Here is a 17,333-nt window from a genome sequence, read left to right as displayed (position 1 = left end):
ATTCCTGGGTGTCCTGGTTCTCATCATCCTCTTCACCATCATCTTCCTCCTCCTGCGCCACCTGTTGCTGTGGTAGATCTGCAAGAAAGGAGGGTAGAAGCTGAAAATGGGTGAGCATCACCCCCATGGGATTAAGGAGACACAAAAGTGTGGAAAGTTGGCTGTGTAGTGATTCACAGGGATGCCAAGGCGATAGTTCAGGTGCTAATTCAGTAACCTGGCACCAGCAAGATGCCGCCGACTTCAGCAATTCCCACAGCAAGAGCGGAGAGCTTCCCCACAAGCTCCATGGCCTTCTCCTTGAAGGAGGTGAGGTACTTAAGGTTGGGCACCCATCCTCCGGAGCCCTGCTTGTGGCAGGCACTGTGCACCAATTTGTCCTGCAAGAGGTTAGAGTTAATGAGGGTAAGGCTAGCAGTTGAGGAGTGTGTGCCAAGCAGCGTGGGAGAGGTGTAGTAAAAGATGTAGGGGTTTGAGGCTGTTAAATTGAACGAAAAGGTTTTAGCTTTGTACATGTAAGTAATTGGTGGGAGGGGAGCTGGGTGGCCATACCACAAGATGGTGAATTGGAGCCCCTCCCACTTATCCAAAAAGCACTGTGAACAGAGAGTTGAGCAAGTGTTGTTTTAAGAAGGTGAAGAGTGTGCTGGCGCACAAGGTGGCCAAGAAAGAAAAGGGAGAGATGTGATACCTTGCCTGCCTTGCTGACGAGATGGAACTGTTTGCAGCACTGTTCTGCAGTCCTGGGGGTGGGGGAGTTGGCACTCAGTTCCAGTACCATTTCCATCCAGACAGTATGGGCTCAATTTTAAAAGCAGGTGCGTTGGGGGGCAAAAAAAACATGTTTTTTTGGAGCGGGCAGAAATCCTGGCTCCAGCACGCTGAAGAACGCGTACGATCCGGAGGCAATTAAAGCTGGTGGGGCAGTATTTAAAGCACTAAATCACCTAGTTGAAGTAGATTAAAAATGAACAAATGCAATTTACAATGAAGGCAAGCGATTTCAACGCTGCCTCAACGTGTTTCCCGTGCTGTGTGAAACACGCCATGGTGAAGGAGTCGTGTTTCAGCCAGCAGCCATTTGGACATTTAAATCCCTGTTTGACAGATGGGGATAAAAGGTGAGTTATTGCAGCAGGGCACTCAGTTCTCTTAGACAAACTTTTGGCTGGGAGATCTTTGTGTTTAGACTGAAAATTCTTGGTTTACACTCAGAAATGTTCTGTTTACACATATTTACCAACTTTTCGGACCCCCTCAAACTGACACCATTAGGATGGGGGGTGGGGCGGGCGATGGCTACATTCACCACATCCAAGGACGAGGAACATCACCATCCTCGCCAGGCACGGCGTGCACTTCTGCCACTTGGAGCTCCACAACACAGTGCTCCGCCACAGGCACCTGCACAAGAGCACAGAGGGGAACAACAGAGGGAGCAACGTTGCAGGAGGCACTACCCTCGTCAGAGATTATACAGACCGAGGCTCAGCTTCCAAGACTTCTGAGGAGCAGTACATACGGAGGCTGAGTGAGTCATCAGGTGGTCGCAGACATCTGCAGCCTCCTTCATGCCAAGTTGCTCCCGGCTGGGCCTGGCGGCATCTCATTACCCGTTACAGTTAAAGTGACCACTGCCTTCTGCTTCTTCGCCTCCGGATCATTCCAGGGTGCCACTGGTGATATCGCTGGGGTCTCTCAGTCGTCTGTACACAAGTACAAAAAGCAGGTCACTGACAGCTTGTTTCGCAGGGCCTCGCAATACATCAACTTCCCCATGGATGACCTCAGCCAGACGGAGAGGGCAGTGGGATTCCACACTATGGCTGGCTTCCCATGTGTACAGGGTGCAATCGATTGCACCCATATAGCAATCTGAGCACCTCCACATGAGCCAGGACTGTTCATCACTCCATCAGTGCTCTTCCACGTACCGAACACCCTTAAGGGCTGGCTCCTCGGGAACAAGGGATACCTCCTGCACACTTGGCTCATGACACCTCTGAGTAACCCCATCAGTGAGCAACAGCGTCGGTACAACGACAGCCACATCGCCACCAGGTCTCTAATTGAACATGCGATAGGACTGCTGAGATGCGATTTTGGTGCCTTGATCGTTCTGGGAGAGCGCTTCAATACGTACCAGCGAGAGTGGGTCGCATTATAGTACAGTGTTGTGTCCTGCACAACATGGCACAACAGAGAGGGGTACTGGTTGATGAGGTTCCATGCCCTCATCTACCATCCACATTGAAGAGGAGCAGGAGCAGCAGGAGGAGGAGGAGGACGAACCCACGGGCAGAGCAGCTGCTCACCTGGCTGCTCGTGAGGCCAGGAAGTCATGAGTGAATTCATGAAGTCACTCGTGTGAATGGTTCTCGTAAGATAAGAAAGTGAGAAGAGTCCAATCCTCACACCACCTGGAAAGAGCAGCGCCAACACCAGCCCCCCCACCCTGCATGAAACAGTCCTGCAACTACACATACACCCACTGTAAAGTGACCCACTGGGTGGCGTCAATTGTCGCTGTTCATGATGAAGCACATGAAAAGACACTATCACAAAAGCCAGTCAAGAATGGGCAAGACGTGGCTGTAGTGGTGAGAATGATAACATTTAATGTGACTTTAACAAAAAAACAAATATAAATGGAAAAAAAAATCTATCAGACACCCTTGTGCATACCCTTCGTGATCACAAATCCTTAGCCTTTCTCTTCCTACCGCTTCTACGTGGTGCATCCCCTCTGGCTGTAGCAGAGGTAGTGGCAGGTTGCTCATGTCCATGCCCTGACTGCTTAGATGTTTTAGGCCGACGCCCTCTGGGTTTTGGAGTCCGTGAGGGCCTCTCCTAAGACTGCTCCACCTGCACCTGTGCAGGGGCAGACTCGGCCACCTGGAGAGGAGGCAACATTGCGGGTACTGGTTGAGAGGGGGACAATGGGTGAGATGTGGGAACGCTTTGAGTGGCGTCCCCACTTCCATGTCCCCTTTCGCCATCATCCCTCTCCTGGACCAGGTCCACATCACTTCTACAACCCTGCTGGAGAACAGTTTGGAGGACATGTATGATTCCTTGGAAGCCCAGTTGTAAAGTTTCTGTCTGCCTGTTTAAGGCGGCAGAATGTTGTTCACAATGAGTCTGAACGGCCGTTGTCAGGGCCTGAATGGACACATTTGTGAGCCGTGCTTGAAGCTCAATGGAGGCTAGCCTCCTCTCCATCGCAGACATTCCCGCACTTACCTGCGACATTATCTCAGACATTTCCGAAGTTACCTGCGACACCGTCTCAGACATTTCAGCAGTTACGTGCGACACTATCTCAGAGATACCGTCACATCCCTGTGACACTATCTCAGAGATTCCCGCACTTACCTCTGCCACCATTCCACTAAAGCAGGAGTTGGACTCCTCCATCCTCTGCGCCATTGTGGAGAGTGTGTGTGTGTGGCACCTGTTCCAGTACCTCGCAAATGTGCTGCAGTCCCTCAATCATTCTCCTTTTAAAGGATGGCCCCTGGTGTTCAGCATCTGTGTCCAGCTGAGCATAGCCTGGAGAGGAGTGCGCCCACCGACGCGAACTCGCCACAGCTGCCCCTGCCACCAGTGTCTGCTCGTGCTCATTTGTGTGTGATGACTCACCAGGGGCCAACCCAACTAACTGACTACTAGGACCCACCAAGGTGTGAGTACCTGTGCTGATGGATGGTTTGCTAAAATGTGACAGTGCGCCCTCAGAGGCTGGGAGCTCCTCTGAGGAATTGCCCTCTCCCATCACTGCAGTCGGTGAAGGGCCTGTAAGAGAACAGAAGGCAATATTAAGCATCATCACAGATATAATGTTGCGCTGAGCATACAGAGGTATTCAACATGCCAATCATCGTGTTGTGTGTGATGAATGTTAAAGTTGTGTCACCAGACTTTTGTGGGGTGCCAGTCTCGGCGTCCCCAACGGCCAGGCACTCGAGGGTGCGGCTGATCTGCAGGGCCTCCTCCTCCTCCGCCTCTATGAGGACCAGTATTTGTTGTGGCTCCCCCCCCTCCAGTCCTCGCCCTCTCACGTGCATTTTGTGCTCCCCTCTCTTAGAAGGGGAGAAAGTACAGACGTGTGAGTGAGTGATGGTGAAGTGGCCAACTGATGAATGCATTGCTTTGAGTGAGGCTGACCGTGAAAGAGGTGCATCAGAGGATGAGACAGAGACATCACATTGGATCAGGATTGGGGTGTGTGGTAGTAGTGGGGTCACAGATGGGGAGGTGGGGAAGTGCTCAGGAAGTGCAGGTAAGTTGAGGATGAGCCTTAAGTAGGTGTGAGGAGTGATGTGATGGAGTAGTCTTGGCAGTGCAGAATGAGTTGGGGGGTGGGGATGGTGATGTGCACCACGGAATGCAGGAGAATCAGTAAGTGTACTCACTTTTGCTGACCCAGTTAGGTCATTGAAACGCTTCCTGCACTGGACCCAGGCGTGGGATATTTTGGTCCTGCTGGTGACCTACTCTGCCACCTCGAGCCACGCCTTCTTGGTGGTAGAGGCAGGGCACTTCCTCCTTTCGGCCCGGTAAAATAGTTCCCTCCTCCTCCTCACCCCGGCCCGTAGCAGCTGAAGTGAGGCATCGCTGAATCTTGGAGCAGCCTTGCCCCTTTGCTGCTCCATTGTATCTTCATGCTCTTTGCTCCAGTAAAATCCATTGGAGCAATGGCCCTTTATCATAGAAAGATTACAGCACGGAAGGAGGCCATTCGCCCCATCGAGTCCACGCCAGCTCTATGCAAGAGCAATCCAGCAAGTCCCACTCCCTCGCCCTATCCCCGTAGCCCTGCAAATTTTTTCCTTTCAAGTATTTATCCAGTTCCCTGTTGAAGGCCAAGAAAGAAACTGCCTCCATCACCACCCCCTTGGGCAGAGCATTCCAGATCCTAACCACTCGCTGTGTAAAAAAGTTTTTCCTCATGTCACCTTTGGTTCTTTTGCCAATCACCTTAAATCTGTGTCCTCTGGTTCTTGTCGCCTCTGCCAATGGGAACAGTTTCTCTCTATCTACGCTGTCTAGACCCTTCATGATTTTGAATACTTCTATCAAATCTCCTCGTAACCGTCTTTGTTCCAAGGAGAACAACCCCAGCTTCTCCAGTCTATCCACGTAACTAAAGTCCCTCATCCCTGGAATCATTCTAGTAAATCTCTTCTGCATCCTCTCTAAGGCATTCACATCTTTCCTGAAGTGCGGTGCCCAGAACTGGACACAATACTGCAGCTGTGGCCGAATCAGTGTTTTATAAAGGTTCGTCATGACTTCCATACTTTTGTACTCTATGCCTCTATCTATAAAGCCCAGGATCCCGTATGCTTTTTTTAACCAATTTCTCAACCTGCCCTGCCACCTTCAACGATTGTGCACGTATACCCCCAGATCTCTCTGTTCCTGTATCCCTTTTAGAGTTGTGCCCTCTAGTTTATATTGACTCTCCTCATTCTTCCTACCAAAATGTATCACTTTGCATTTTCTGCGTTAAATTTAATCTGCCACGTGTCTGCCCAGGCCACCAGCCTGTCTATATCCTCTTGAAGTCTATCACTATCCTCCTCACTGTTTACTACACTTCCAAGTTTTGTGTCATCTGCAAATTTTGAAATTGTGCCCTGTGCACCCAAGTCCAAGTCATTAATATATGTCAAGAAAAGCAGTGGTCCCAGCACTGACCCCTGGGGAACATCACTGTACACCTCCCTCCAGTCCGAAAAACAACCGTTCACCACTACCCTCTGTTTCCTGTCCCTTAGCCAATTCTGTATCCTTGTCGCTACTGCCCCCTTTATTCCATGGGCTGCAATCTTGATGATAAGCCTACCGTGCGGCAGTTTACCAAATGCCTTTTGAAAGTCCATATACACCACATCAACTGCATTGCCCTCATCTACCCTCTCTGTTACCTCATCAAAAAACTCTATCAAGTTAGTTAAACACCATTTGCCTTTAACAAATCCGTGCTGGCTTTTCTTAATCAATCCACTCTCGTCCAAGTGAATGTTAATTTTGTCCCGGATTATCGTTTCTAAAAGTATCGCCACCACTGAGGTTAAACTGACTGGCCTATAGTTGCTGGGTTTATCCTTACACCCTTTTTTGAACAAGGGTGCAAAATTTGTAATTCTCCAGTCCCCTGGCACAACCCCCGTATCTACGGATTTTTGGAAAATTATGGCCAGTACCTCCGTAATTTCCACCCTTACTTCCCTCAGCAACCTAGGATGCATTCCATTCGGACCAGGTGACTGATCTACTTTAAATCCAGACACTCCAGCTGATGGCCTGTCATGCAGGTGCGCTGTCTGCCCACTGCACAGCTTTTGGATGGCAAACCCGGAAATAAGATTAATGGCCACCATTTAAGTCGCGATTGCGTGGGGAAAGGTAAGTTTTTATTAGTCGGGTTTGCCCCGCACCCATTGACTGCCCCCGCTGCCATCCCGCCGCTCTTTTAAAATCGAGTCCCATGAGTGGGTGATTTGATGGCACCCACACCCAGGAGTCTGTTTGCCCTGCTTGCAAAGCCCTCCAGGAGGTCTTGGAGGACTGAATGAGTGAAGTTGTGCATTCTTCTTCTCTGGCTTGGTGCCAGGCCCTGCTGCCCCCTGGGCACAGATGGTGCATGAGTGGTCATAATTCTGTAAAGTGTACTAAAAATATTGGCAAGACATGCAGTGAAGTTATAACAGAGTGAAGTGAAAGAGCCAAGAACTGTTGCTCTCCTATCTGGCATGGTAGGATATAGGGTCATGCCCATGATGCCCTACAGATAGTTACCAATCCAAGCCCAACTGCTGTGGGAAGTGCACAGTAAAGGCAGAGGGAAGGAAATAAAATCAGCTCTAGGCAACTCGCATGTACATCTTAGCAATGGATTTCAGAGGCATGGGAGTAAACAGCTCGCTTGTCTCTTCAACCAGGTGACGTAGGGATCTTAGACGAATTTATATGTGGTGCGCCGATGGATAAAAATTGGTATCCTATAGTGTTATCGTATTTTTATCACGCAATGTGGGTAATCTTGACTTCTTGTGATAGTGTAAAGGGGGTGATGGTGAATCAGCAGCCCGTTTTACATCTTTCCTGATTTTTATTTCCATTAACTATTGCACAAAGTCAAAATTATTCCCAATATTTGCTTTGTCCTTGCATAGCAAAATCTGTTTACTTTGTGGAAGACCATAACATTTCAGGGTTTACAGACACCTACCAGTTAATACAATTTTTTGACCATTCACATGATGTATAAAAATCATGTTGCACATACAAATTCATATCTTCCAGGAGATCGGTAAAATGGCATAAAAAGATATTCCTATCCTTGAAGTATGGGAGATAAAAGACCTTTCTACACACCTATATTGTCTTGGCAGTGTACTTGATGCACCTCTGTTACATGGGCAAAATTTGATGCCAATTTAGTGTCGGTACTACAAAATGAAGTCCCCTGCCAAAGTTTATGAGACAAGTTTCCTAACAGGCTTTTAGAAGACTTTTAGCAACTTTGTGATTCAATGTATTGATGTGTTATGTAGCACTTGCATATAAAGAGTTATCCCAATGGTTTCACTTCATTTTTCTTGGCACAGGATGTATAAAACAAGTGTAGTTAAAGTAAAAGTTTGAACTAGCAATGTTTGCCTCTTTTCCCAGGATCTGCTTATCATATTAGGACTATGTGGGTGTGGTACATTATTATTTTAGAACACCCTGCTACTGAAAACAGTCATATTAAGGATCCACTTTGGAATATTTAGTTACTTAATGTCTTTTTTTCAGGATTTAAGAGACTAGAGTTCTATAATATGTACTCTGTTTATCTAGTTATCATTTGAATTCCCATAAAGATTTAAAACTTACTAAAACTTTAAACAATTTATGGTTGCAATGATACGTTTCACCTTATTTCCCGCAACAAGCTACATCTCTTTCCCTCTTCCTCCCCAGACAGTAAATATTCTGAGCAGATAAGTATTTGGGTTTTCCTTGGAGCTGGCAGAGCACCAAGTTATCTGAATAGCAAATGCAACCTGTGCCAAACTTCAAAAGCCCAGAACGGCAACGTCCCACATAATACTTCCCCACCATGCTAACATAAAAATGGCCTTCACTTGCATTTTATTACTTCCATGATTACAGCCTATTGCCAACTGACCGCCAGGTTGCCTTTCATTGTGTAATGTCTAAGCATTCAGAAGAGTCTGAACAATTCATTGTCTATACATACAAGTCTCTAAAAAGTAGTCCATAGAGGAAATCCAATATGATTCAACTCTGCCAAACATACACTTTACAAATAGCAATAAATGTAATAAAAAACCCTGACGTTAACTTTGCATGAATGTGTGTATGTATTTTAATTTTGACCAATTGTACAGACAATATTGAAAGAAAAGAGAGAACTTGCTCCTTTCATGACCTCAAGACATCCCAAAGCACTTTACAGCCAGTGATGTACTTTTGAAGTGTAGTCATTGTTGTAATGTAGCAAACTCAGCACATTTGCACACAGCAAGGTAACACAAACAGCAATGTTAGTGCAGGGATAAATGTTAGCCAGGACACCACGGAGAACTCCCTTGCTCTTTTTTGAATAGTGCCATGGGATCTTTTATGTCCACCTGAGAGGACAGAGAGGGCCTTGGTTTAATGTCTCACCCGAAAGACAGCGGGGGTTAAATTGGTTAACCCTTGAAAACGGGGCGCGGGGATCGTGGTGCACGATTAACCTGCGCCCGGTCATTGAGATATAGGCAGCATGTAACATTCATGCTGCCTGGTGATTTCTATGATTGCTGTGTGCAGCCAGCCCCATTTGTGCTGTTGAGTGGCTGCTCACCAGCAGGGGACCCAGATATCGCGAATGGCTAGCACCACTTAAAGGCAGCCTGCACTTCATAAAGGGAAGGTGCACTGTGGCTGCAGGAAGTGGTGGAAGTCAATGGTGAAGTGAATCTGTGCTGCAATATAGTGAAGCATGGTGATGATGGGAATTCTGGAATTTTTAATTAGCAACAATTTGGCTGCTCAAAGTTTGCGGGACTCTTATATTTTCAGAGTATAAGACACAGGTCTGAACGGAGATCAGAAATCGCACACGCAAAACACAGATGCAGGTCCCATCCTTCTGTTTACAAACTGTTGAGTTCCTTCAAAACATTGAATAAAGGTTGCTTAGCACTACACCCCCATCACCCACCTACCAATAAACTCTTTCAATCAGTACTCAACTCTTCCAATCAGATGCTTCATCTCACCCTCACACATTACCACTGTTGCAAGCCGCACACCCACAACTCACAGGTCACACACACACTGGCAGCTATTCAATCATGACAGCCACATCACCCAAACATCTTGCAGGACACTCACCGACACACTTCCCGCTTTCTTGCAAGAGAAGGTGACGTATCACAGAAGGCAGCAAGTGGCAGTGGCTCAATGGAACATGAACCTGCTGTCCTCTCTCAGGATGACAGCATTCCTGTCCCATCCCTGCCACTCCACCAGTGCCCTTGCTGTTGCCTGTCAGCTAGCCAACCTGTGGAGTATTGAAACTTTATTATAGGAATATAGGAACAGGAGTAGGCCATTTCGCCCCTTGAGCCTGTTCTGCCATTGAATGGGATCATGGTTGATCTGTGACCTAACTCCATACACCCGCCTTGGCCCCATATCCCTTAATACCTTTGATTAACAAAAATCTACCAATCTCAGATTTAAAATTAACAATTGAGCGAGCATCAATTGCCATTTGCAGAAGTGAGTTCCAAACTTCTACCACCCTTTGCATGTAGAAGTGTTTCCCAACTTCACTCCTCAAAGTCCTGGCTCTAATTTTTGGGCTATGTCCCCTCGTCCTAGTATAGGAGACCTCCGCAACCAGAAGCAATAATCCAGCAACTAACCTGTAACTCCTGCATGATCCTTTTAACTAGCGCTGGTGGAGGTCCTCCATGCCATTCAAGACCTGTTCAGCTGTGTGAGGTTAAGGCAGTGCGTTGGCTGGAGCGTGAAGTTCTAAAATTGCATCTGTCGTTTTAAATCAGTGTTGCAAACTGATCTACCGCCTAATCTCCCTATTTTACATGCTGCCGGCGTTCGTTAAGTGTGCGTGTGCAAATGCCTTTACCAACATGGTGTCCTGCGCATGTCACGCCGGAAGTGTGCACGCGCATCATGGACGCCATTTTGGGTCCTTAGGAATCCGGGTAGTGCCTACACAATGGGCGCTACGCGGCCCAATTTAGCCCCCACCACCCCCAACAATGCAGCACTTCCTCAGTACTGCACTGAAGTGTCAGCCTAGATTATGTGCTCAAGTCTCTGGGGTGGGACTTGAACCCACAACAATCTGACTCAGAGGTGAAAGTGCTACCACTGACCCAAGACTGACATCTATGTTGCATGAATATGTGTGTGTTTAAATAGAGATTTTTTGTGAATTTTTGAAAATACTGTAGCCCAGGTAGTATGGAACATAAGAAATAGGAGCAGGAGTAGGCCATATGACCCCTCGAGCCTGCTCTGCCATTCAGTAAGATCATGGCTGATCTTCGACCTCAACTCCACTTTCCAGCCCGATCCCCATATCCCTTGATTCCCTTAGTGTCGAAAAATCTATCGATCTCAGTCTTGAACATATTTACAGCATCCACAGCCCTCTGGGGTAGAGAATTCCAAAGATTCACAACCCTCTGAGTGAAGAAATTCCTCCTCATCTCAGTCTTAAATGGCCGACCCCTTATCCTGAGACTATGCCCCCTAGTTCTACACTCTCCAGCCAGGGGAAACAACCTCTCAGCATCTTCCCTGTCAAGCCCCCTCAGAATCTTATATGTTTCAATTAGATCACCTCTCATTCTTCCAAACTCCAGAGAGTATAGGCCCATTCTCCCCAATCTCTCCTCATAGGACAACCCTCTTATCCCAGGAATCAATCTCGCATTCTGGACTAATAAATCTCTGATAATTTACAACCTTTCTTGATTGTTTGCTTATCTTTATTATAATCAATACATTTCACCATTAGAAAAAAATAACTAAAAGCCAACCCAAAAAAAACCCACAAATTTATTTTAGGTCAGAGTTGTGCAATTTCTTCCCAGATAAAAATAATCCCTTCTCCAACAAAATTTTCTGCTTCATTTCTAAATGTATTTTGTGAATTTCAAAGACCAATGTTCCAACAGTTACTGCAGATCAAACATTAATGGAATACTGCAGGTCAGAGAACCTGATTTATTGTAACGATCCTGCCAATAATCTTAATAGGATTGGAAACCCCCTACAAATTTACTTTCTACTTTTGACACTAAAAATGTATTTTTCTTGTTACTCCACATCTAGATTGCCTGCCCGCGGTTACTGCTACTTAATTGGCCTTGCTTAAAATGTCACACTTAAAATGATATGTCAACATCTTGCAGTCATTTCCCCACTTTTGGTAGGGAAATAATTGCAAGATTCTGAGGCATGATTGGGCTATGTTTTAGACGAGGTGGAATAAGTGGTAGTAGTCACCATCAAGTATCTTGGAATTGTTTCTCAGCCACAAGGAAGAAAGTAAAGCTGCAAGGGACTTTTCAGATTCATTGCTTTATAAGTTGGTGGCATTGTGCTGCAGCATATGTGCTGCATTACAGGATGATAGGCATTGGGGATCCCCAGTTTCTGCTGCCACGTGCAGAGCTCAGGGAGGGAAGCTATTTATCCTGGACCAGTGTTGCACACTTCTTAGTAGCCAAACATAGAGAAGCATTGATGGAGGGAGTCCATATTCTCAGTTGTGGATGGTGGATCATGTGGGTAAAGCTTTGGCTTGGTGTCAATTGTTGTCTGATTACACTTCTATTAAGTGCCCTGGGACATGTTAAAGACACTATATAAATGCAAGTTGTTGTTGAATACTAAAATTCTGTTTTAGTTCAATTGGAACCTGGAGCCTTGGGTATTCCAATATGATTCCCAAAATATGACCTTAGATTACCTTTTAAGAAGTTGACATGTTTTTACCAATGACTTTAGGGCTCCAGGATTAATTTTTTTAAATTTAAAGCTATGCGGAAGCCTTGTTTATCAGTGGCTCTGCAAAAAGCTTTGTATTTTGCTTTGGCATGTTTATAGCCACTTCATCACACTTAGTTAACCCTGCCATTAATTAAAGTAGCTTTCTGTCAAAGCAATAAGCAATTGTGTAATCCCTTCTAATATCTCTAATCTCATACACTGCTTCCTGACTGTACATGGCAGCAGTCTGCACAGGAACGTCATTCAGATACTGGTGAGAATAGGAGAGGGAGTGGGGAATCAAATTTATTAAGTTTGAACGTACGTGCTCTATTTTTATGCCCAACCAGTCACTTTTGTAATCAGTACATTTTTGTAGGAAGCTTAGCTGGCATTGAATGACCTCTTCGAGAGGAAGCTGCAGGAATGGAAAGGTCACTTCCTCCAGCCACAATAATAAGTCTCAGGATGTCCTGCACAGAATCAGCTTAGTGTATTATCGGATGTTAGACATAGAAATGAATCCTTAATGTGTAAAGGACAGTGGATAAGTCTATGATTATGGGGCTGTAACTGATGCAACTGGTATTTGATAATAAAATTAACTGCTTTTGGAACTCCCAGTTCTGGGCAGAAGAACGACACGTGTAGGAAATGGGAGGAATGAGAACTCCTTGGCTTGGAATTTTTGCAGGCAGTTTTTAGGGCTAGCCAAGCCAGAGTGGGTATATGGAGTTTCAAGCCATCTTTGAAGCTGTATGGAATCTAATAGAGAACAGCTGCTGTTTTAAAAAAGACAAGAATGGAAAAATACTACACATATGCAGGTACTATTCATTGCCATCCCTTTTGAGTACAGTATTTTGTTCCCACATTTTTTTAAAACCTTTTCGTTAAACTCACAATAATTCAGCCTATCACCATCTATCAGCCAAAGTAAGTAAGGAGACAACAAGGAAACGATTGTGTGAGGTGGTTAGAGAAAGGTAGGATGGGTCAGCATGGAGTCAGTCATGCTTTCTTCTTTCTGCTGGTTCACCAAACCAGTTCTCACTTTAATGGGACAGTTTTCTGTGGGTTTTTTTCTTCAGTGGTAACAGGAACATGCATCTCTGATATTTATGCAAATTCTGCAGAATGCAGCATCTATTTATATATACTGAATTAAATTAAATTTTTTTTAGAAAGGTATAACTGGCTGATTGGAACACGTCAAATCTCCCCCTTCCCTTAAAAATGGAACAGTTCAACTCCATATGATGTTTCTATACATGAGAACTCTATCTCAATAGGAGTGAGCATTTGGCTTAGTGGTAGAATCCCTGCCTTCAAGTCAGAGGTGAAGGTTTCAAGCCCCACTCCAGACAGTCCCAATGAGTGGAGAACAAAATATGGGGCATGATTTTAGCACCCGCGATCGGGTGCATTCCTGGCAGGGGGGCTCCGAAAATCAGGCATTCCCGGGGTGGGTCGGGAGCCCAGCTCCAACCTGCCCACGTCCAGGTTTCCCACAGCCCCCGCATGTGGGACTCCCACCGGCAATTAAAGCCGGCGGGGTGCCACGTAAACTATTTATCTTGGTATTTCAGGTCGCTTACAGACCTGATTAACGAGATATTTTAGGAGGGTTGGGATTTTACAAACAACTGGGACTGTTTCCCACACTGGGGGAAACACTCCCAGTTCAAATGGACGTGTTGCAGCTATCAGCCTGTGGCAGCTCCAAAGGTCCATTTGACAGGTGGGGGGGGGGGGTGGTGGGGGAGACCCTCTCTCATTGCAGGAGGCCACTCTGTCACTTTGGACAAAGTTTGGCCTCCACCACCCTCCTCCTAACAACAAAATTCACCAACTTGCACACTTACCCCGGTGTCCAGACACATGTACCTACCTTGTGGACCCCCTCAAATGTACATCTTCTGGATGGGGGCTGCCGTAGCTGCAGTCATGACCTCCTCGGAGGGTGAACAGCATCACCAGCCTCGCTGGCCACGCCGTCCACCTCTGACACGTGGAGCTCCACAACACAGTGCTGTGACACATCCACCTGCACAGCAGGAGGGAGGGCAACCGTAGAGAGAGATGCGTCGCAGAGGGCACTACCCTCGCCACAGGGTCCACAGACCGAGGCTCAGCTTCCTGGACCTCTCTGAGCAGCAGTGCACACGGAGGGTCAGAGTCACTCGACATGTAGTCGTGGACATCTGCAGCCTCCTTCATGCCAAGCTGCTCCCGGCTGGCCCGAGCACCATCTTCTTACTTGTTGCTGTCAAAGTCACCACTGCCCTCAACAACTTCTCCTCCGCATCCTTCCAGGGTGCCACCGGGGACATTGCCGACGTCTCTCAGTTGTTTGCGCAAAAGAGCCCTCCAAATACACCTACACCCACTTTGCAGTTACACAACGGGTGGCATCAGGTGTGGGTCTTCATTGTGATCCTCAGGAAAGGGCATTATTGCACAAACCAGACAAGATTTGCAAAGACGTGGCAGTAGTGGTGCCAATATAATATATGATGTGAGTTGCTCAGAAATTAACTATAAGTAAAAACCATGACAAACCCTCAAACACCCCTGTGCATCCCCTTCATGCTCACAACACGTTTGCCTTACGTTGCCTACTGCACATATGTGATGCATGCCCTGTGGCTGCAGCACAGGTAGTGGCAGGTTGAGTGAGGCTGACCGTGAAAGAGATGCATGAGAAGGTGAGTATGAGATAGAGCCATGAGATTGTATGAGGATTGGGTTGAGTGGTAGTGGCGGGATGAGTACTGGCGAGGTGAGTAAGTGCAGGTAAGATGAGGATGAGGTTTGAGTGGGCGTGAGGGGTGATGTGACAGAGTAGTGTTGGCTGTGCAGAAGGAGATGTGGGGTGGGGGCGGTGATGTGGCAGACGGAGTGTAGGGGAATGAGTAAGTGTACTCACTTTGGCTGACCTACTTAGGTCATTGCAGCGCCTCCTGCACTGTATGCAGGTGGGCGATATGTTGGTGGCGCTGGTGATCTCCTCTGCCACCTCGAGCCAGGCCTTCTTGGTGGCAGAGGCAGGCCGCTTCCTCCCGCCGGCCGGGGGTAAGATCTCTGTCCTCCCCCTCACCCCATCCAATAAGAGCTGGAGTGAGGCATCATTAAACCTGGGAGCAGCCTTCCCCCTGGGCTGCTCCATGCTGTAATTTTTCCTATTTCTTGCAGCATCAGTCAGTGGAGGACTGCCCCTTTAAATAGGGCTCCTCCAGCTGACAGACCTTACTGTGCATGTGCAGTCCGCCCGCCGCGCAGCTTAGCAGCGGCAAACCCGGAACAAGAGGTAAGTGGATCCAATTAACCTGCGATTGCGCGCGGGGCAGACTGATTTCACCGGGCGCATTACCCACGCGCCCAATCGCCCCCCTGCCACGAACCCGCCGCCCTGGTAATATCGGGCCCATGGTCGCTAAATACTGGGTTAACATCCGGCAGGGAACTGACATAGTGACCATTGGTGGGGTTGCATTGAAACTACAGCATAAAAACAGGCCATTTGGCCCAGCTGGTCTATGCCAGCATTTATGCTCCATACAAGCCACCTCCCTCCCTACTTCACCTAACCCTTCTATTCCTTTCTCCCTCATGTGCTTATCTAGCTTTCCCTTAAATGCATTCATACTATTTGCCTCAACTACTCCTTGTGTTAGCCACATTCCACATTCTTACCAATCTTTGGGTAAAGAACTTTTTCCTGAATTCCCTATTGGATTTATTAGCAACTATTTTATATTTATGACCTCTAGTTTTGGACTCCCCCACAAGTGGAAACATTTTCTCTCTGTCTACCCTATCAAACATTTTCATTATCCTGAAGACCTCTATCAGGTCATTCCTCAGCCATCTCTTTTCTAGAGAAAAGAGCCCCAGTCTGTTCAGCCTTTCCTGATAAGGATATCCTCTCAGTTCTGGTATCATCCTTGTGAATCTTTTTTGCAACCTCTCCAATGCCTCTATATCCTTTCTATAATATGGAGACACATATGGGTTGTGGAGGAGCCACGTTTGGAGGGGGGTATCCTTTGTCCCCCAGCAGCCATCCTGGCACAGTGTAAGGATCAAATATTAGGGGCATGGTTGAGTGTCACAGGATAAATGCATTGCAACACCTAGCTGGATATCTTGCACAAACATGCATTCTGGCTTTTGTCATCAGAGACTAGCTGGACATTAATAGAGAATTCCTATTCACAAATGCTGCTGGCTGGTGTTCCAGTGCCCTGATGATATCATGTGCAGTCAATGATGTCTGGATGCGAGGGAAGCCAGCCACTGCAGCAAATTCCCGTTCTCTCTTGTGTTGACTGCTGAGGTTAATGGTTAGCTCTAGGCATTGGTGACCTGCTTAATACAGTTGTGTAGTGCAGGAGATGTCCCCTGTCGCCAACTGGAAGGAGTCAGTAGCAAAGAAGTTAAGGACTGTGGTGACTTTGAGAGCCACTGACAAAGCATGGCCACCTGGTCCAGTCGGCAGAAGGTCCTGTTTCAGAAGACTGCAGAGGTCTGCAACAGTCTGCTTGGAGAAGCGCAGCCTCTTGATGTACTGCTGTTTGTATAGACCCAAGAAAGTAACTCAGCCTATACACTCTGTGAGCTGGGTATGGCCTATGAGCAGCCCACCCCCGCCCCACCTCCGCCCCACCTCCGCCCCCACCTGCTGTCTTCTAATAGGCCCAGCTGCTGCTCATCCTGGTTGCTGACATTGTTGCTCCTCTTTCTCCAACTGTTCCTCCATCCAGATGAAATTGGCAATAATAGCAGCCATGATAAGCAGATAGAGCTTACTAAAGGGTAAGTAAGGCAAAAAGAAAAGTCAGAAAGGCATGATCTGGAAGCTGGAAACTCTTCTGGCAATCCAAGCAGCACAGTGGCACACAGATCCTGTGATCCAATTAGTTGCAGGTGAGTGCCCCTTTAAATAGTACTTCAGTGGCTCTGAGAGACCAATCCCGCTAGGTTTTACCGGCGGGTTGGGCGTTGGGCGGAACTTTGTGATTTTGCGTTAAAATGGCGTTGGGTGTCCTAATTTCATCACAGGACCCCGATTTGCATGAATTTATGAGGCCCCGTCTGTCAAGCTTCTTTGGGAGTGTCAGACATTCATTTTGGTTTATTTTGATGAATGTGATTCTGAAAAATTAACTTAATTGCCCATATTTAAATGCATTTGCAAACTGTCATTATTACTGTTCATATAAATGTCACTCCTAACAGTCCCCAACTTTGTGCGCCCTGATATATTTTCTGCTTTTTTTGTGTAAGTTTTA

The 17,333-nt window shown here is 47.0% G+C and overlaps 1 protein-coding gene across 1 annotated transcript in view; it reads left to right on the top strand.

Annotated features, from left to right (window-relative positions):
- Positions 1-17,333, top strand: part of acer2 (alkaline ceramidase 2) — a 69,414-nt gene that overhangs the window by 31,521 nt on the left and 20,560 nt on the right. The gene's annotated exons all lie outside the window — the stretch shown is intronic.

Source organism: Heptranchias perlo, chromosome 4 (assembly GCF_035084215.1).
Source record: "Heptranchias perlo isolate sHepPer1 chromosome 4, sHepPer1.hap1, whole genome shotgun sequence".
NCBI classification, from domain to species: Eukaryota; Metazoa; Chordata; class Chondrichthyes; order Hexanchiformes; family Hexanchidae; genus Heptranchias; species Heptranchias perlo.
Note: the sequence above shows the minus strand (reverse complement) of the source record. Positions and strands in the feature narration are given on the sequence as shown.